Raw genomic sequence first — 4,672 nt, forward strand, 5'->3', positions numbered from 1 at the left:
AACATCCATAAAAGCAGAGAAGTAGCCAAGACAGCACCTTTTCCTAAATTGATATATTCAGCTTGCAGATTTATCTTTCTCTATTTATTTTACTCATGAAAATATTCACTTATAGAAATTTTCATGATATCTTTTCTATTTTGAATTGTATTGTCTTTTGTCTCATTCCATTATCCTAGTTGATTTTTTTTTGGAGGGAGATTTTTGCTATAGGGCACATGTGCTCATCAGAGAGACTGAGAGAGAGAGAGAGAGACAGAAAGTGAGACATAATCATTCCTAGAGGTGATGGCCATGGTGATTTTCTTTCTCCTCCATTCTCCTCTTGGGATTTTGGACACGCATGCACATGCTCCCAGCTGCTGGGTCTGGGAATCGAACCTCAGTCGACCACGTGAGAGTCCAGTGAGTGGTCCCATAGTTTTATCTTTTCAATCAGACTGTGAATTCACTGAGGCAGGGGCTCTGAGATAAACTCCCTTAGCATTACATATTATTTTTCTTTCTCAGCATTGATGCCAGATTGAAATTTGTTTAATTGAACTATTTATTTATTTAGACTAAAGATTCTACGTTGTAGAGTGGGATACTCTGGTAATGGTGATTTTTTTCCCCCTCCAAAATGATAATACTTAGTGTATATACCCAGCAGAGTGGCTTCAATATTTATTTTAAAGGGTAATTATGTTCTAAGACGTATTGTTAAAAAGTCTTGTTTTGGGGGAACCAGTGGATGGTGTAATGGCTATGTTGCTGAACTCCCATGTAGTCAACTGTGGTTCAAGTCCCAGACCTGGTGCCTTAAACTCACGCCAGATGTGTGTGCATGTGTGCCCAAGATCCCAAGAGGAGAATGGAGGAGAAGGGATTGAGGAGTGGCCATCTCCCCTAGGGGCTGATTTCTTGCTTTCTGTCTCTCTGTCTCTCTCTCTCTTACTGGTGAGTGCACATGCCCTATAACAAAAACTTCTCCCCAAAAAAGTCTTGTTTTGGGAATCTCTATATTTCTAAAGAACAATGAATGCATATGTATTTCATATATTTTGGGACAATAAATTAATCAAGAAAATAATGCAATAAGATAATTGCACGTACTGTATTTGTAGCTTAAATTGAACAATTTAGCACTCTGGAACTGGTTTTAAAAGATGGTGGCAATTCTTTGAAGTGGTACTTTGTATATAAGGTTCTTGTCCCCAGGAGCCAAAGTAAAGAAAAATAGTATACATTTATTAGGGACTAGAAATTGTTTGTACTGTGGGACAATTCCTCCTTTGCAACATTAGGAAAAGTTAAAAATTGTTTTATTTACAGTTTTTTTGTGGTTAGTTCTGTTATAGTCCATTCTGCCTGTGAATTGCTTGGACCCAAGGATTGCTTGCACCCAAGGAGAACACCCCAGGTAAACAAGAGATCTGGGCCCTAGCTGGCTGCACGCACAGCCGGCCTCTGTGCTGCTGCTGAAGCACATGCTCAACATCTTCCTTGTCTAGAGACTTTTATGAAGGCTACAGATTAGCCTCTGCCAGAAAGTCAAAGGCTGAAACGATGGTTGACTGACTCAGTGAATAAAGCTCTGGACGTTACATTACCTCTGGCTTAGAGCATATGGAATCAGTCCTGCAGCTTGCAAAGGGGCGGAGAAAGAATCTTCCACAGCTTGGCTTGGCCAGTCTGTGTGTGCTGAACCAAAAAGTGAACTGAACAAAGACATCTAAATTTACAGCTCTAGTTAAAGAGCTGAGAGGCTAATCCAGTACACAGAAAGTGACATTCACATTGCTATTCTTTGCATATTTGTATATGTGCTTATTCTAGAGAGTAAGAAAATTACGTGTGTGTATATGTGTGTGTGTGTGTTTACACATATATACATACATATATTTTTTTCATTCATTTTTCTGATCCAATTGTGGCTGGTCTATGAAATAAATTATTATTATTTTTTTTTTGGAGAGATTTCTGCTATAGAGTGCATATGCTCGCCAGAAAGACAGAGAGACAGAGAGATAGAAAGCCAGAAATCCCCCCCCCCCAGGGGGGATGGCCATGCCACAATCCCTTCTTCTCCATTCTCCTCCCAGGATCTTGGGCATGCACGCACACTCACCGGGCATGAGTTTAAGTCACTGGGTCTGGGACTTGAACCACAGTCGGCTACATGGGAGTTCAGTAACATAGCCATTACACTAACTGCTGGTCCCTGAAATAAATTAATTTTTTAAAGAGTGAAATGCTTAAGTAATAGTATTGCTTTTTAAAATATACGCTTCTTTAAACAAAGCTTATAAATAAAAATCTATATTTGTTTTATGGTAGCCCTTTACTGCTACAGAAACACTAAATTTTCAGTACCTAACTGGACTCCTTGATAGTCAGCATATCACATAAATCTGAAGTCACAGATTTCTTGCACACTTGTGTTTTCAATGTTTTGTTTTGTTTAGTTTTAAAGGTTTTTGCCATATGGTGTGTGCACTCATGAGAGAGAGAGCGAGAGCGAGCGAGAGAGAGAGACAGTAAGAAAGAAAGTGAGAAATCATCCCCCAAGGGTATGGCCATGCTGCAATAACTTCTCCTCCATTCTCTCCCTGGTATCTTGGGCATGTACACATATGTGCCTAGTGTGATTTTTTTTTCTTTTTTTGGAGAGGTTTTTGCTATAGTGTGCGTGCACTCTCCAGAAAGAGAGATAGAGAGACAGAAAGCGAGAAATCACCACCCAGGGGGATGGCCATGCTGCAATCCCTTCTCCTCCATTCTCCTCTTGGGATCTTGGGCACACACGTACATGTGCCCAGCATGAGTTTAAGCCACCGGGTCTGGGACTCGAACCGTGGTCGACTACATGGGAGTCCAGCGATATAGCTATTATGCTAACTGCTGGTCTCCCTAGTATGATTTTTTTTTTTTTTGAGAGGTTTTCACTATAGGGCACATGTGCTCGCCAGAAAGACAGGGAGACAGAGAGTCAGAAAGCAAGAAATCACCCCGTCTCCTCCATTCTCCTTTCGGGATCTTGGGCACGCACGCACATGCGCCCAGCGTGAGTTTAAGCCACCAGGTCTGGGACTTGAACCACGGTCAGCTACATGGGAGTCCAGCAACACAGCCATTATGCCAACTGCTGGTCCCAGATAATGGAACAGCACCCTTAACCAAGTTCTGACACCACAATTCATCCTCACCATCTGGCATCCCTGGATCATGTGCACACATGTTCCCAGTGTTCTCAGAGAGGTCTCTGGACATGAACCCAAGTCAGGGGCTACCTTTCTCACTCTAGATATGGCATAATTATTTCCAGTTTATAAATAACATTTTTGGCAATTTTTATTTGAATTTAATTCTATGTTTCATGTACTATTCAGAAGTGCATCATTTTTGATGCCATAAAAAGTTAGTTTTATTTGGAAATGTTTTCTCTTTAAATATGAACCTTCCATCCTACACATACAGTTTTCATGTTACCTATAAGCTGACACTTGTTATATAACATAACATTTAGGGTTGTTCATTGTTAAACATTTTGAAAAATAAAAAGCTCAAAGAATCACATAAACTTAACCTCCATTCCATTGCCCAGAGATGATTATTTTCCAAATTTCAATGTGGTTATTTCCAGTCCTTTACTTCAAGTGTATGTGTGTAGCTATCAATGTGTGTTGTTATAAGACAAAAGAAACTAGGATCATGCCATGTCTACTTTTAGATGCATGTAGGAGAGGTGCCCAGTGGTTTTGAGTGGGGAGTCAGGGTCACATTGCCAGAGTTCAAATCCTGAATCTATCATTTCTTTGTGGTCTGAACTAAAACAATTACATAAATTACATATTCTCTCTCAATTTCAGTTTCCTCACCTGTAAATCAGTATGATAATAGTATCAAGGAAAGGTACTTAACATGCTTCAATAACAATTTTTTTTTGAGAGGTTTTTTTTTTTTTTTTTTTGATATAGGGTGCGTGCACCTCGCCAGACAGACAGAGAGAGACGGAGAGACAGAAAGTGAGAAATCACCACCCAGGGGGATGGCCATGCCGCAATCCCTTCTCCTTCATTCTCTTCTTGGGCTCTTGCTCACACACGCACAGATGCCCAGCGTGAGTTTTAAGCCACCGGGTCTGTGACTCGAATCGTGGTTGACTACGTGGGAGTCCAGCGACATAGCCATTACACTAACTGTGTCCTTTCAATAACAATTTTTAAAAATCATTTTAACCATCTATTATTAAATAACTTTTGAAACAGAAAGCTTAACTTTTTCATCATTATATTATAAAATACACAACTATTTCCATTAGTTTTATTTTGACTCTAAATAACAGAAAAGTCAATTGAAATGGCCTTAATAATAAGAATTATTTTTATTTCACATACCAAGTGTTCTTGAGGGACACTTGCACTAGAGAGGATTAAGTTAGCAACATCAAGAACCCACCTTCTTTCCCTTTCCTGTGCTTCTGTTCTCAGAATATGGACTTGTACTGGGCTGGATACTGGTTGGAAGTCATCACCTGGCATGGGTCCAAGCATTGCATGCGGACACATCAATGCCAACAAGGAGAAAACAGAAGGTCTCTGACTACTGTCCTTCATAAGAGTAAGGAAACTTTGCCAGAGGCCAGTTCGTCTTCTTATTTCATCAGCCAAAATATATCACACAATGGAAA

The sequence above is a fragment of the Tupaia chinensis genome, unplaced genomic scaffold (genome assembly GCF_000334495.1).
Source record: "Tupaia chinensis unplaced genomic scaffold, TupChi_1.0 Scaffold149168_1, whole genome shotgun sequence".
NCBI lineage: Eukaryota > Metazoa > Chordata > Mammalia > Scandentia > Tupaiidae > Tupaia > Tupaia belangeri.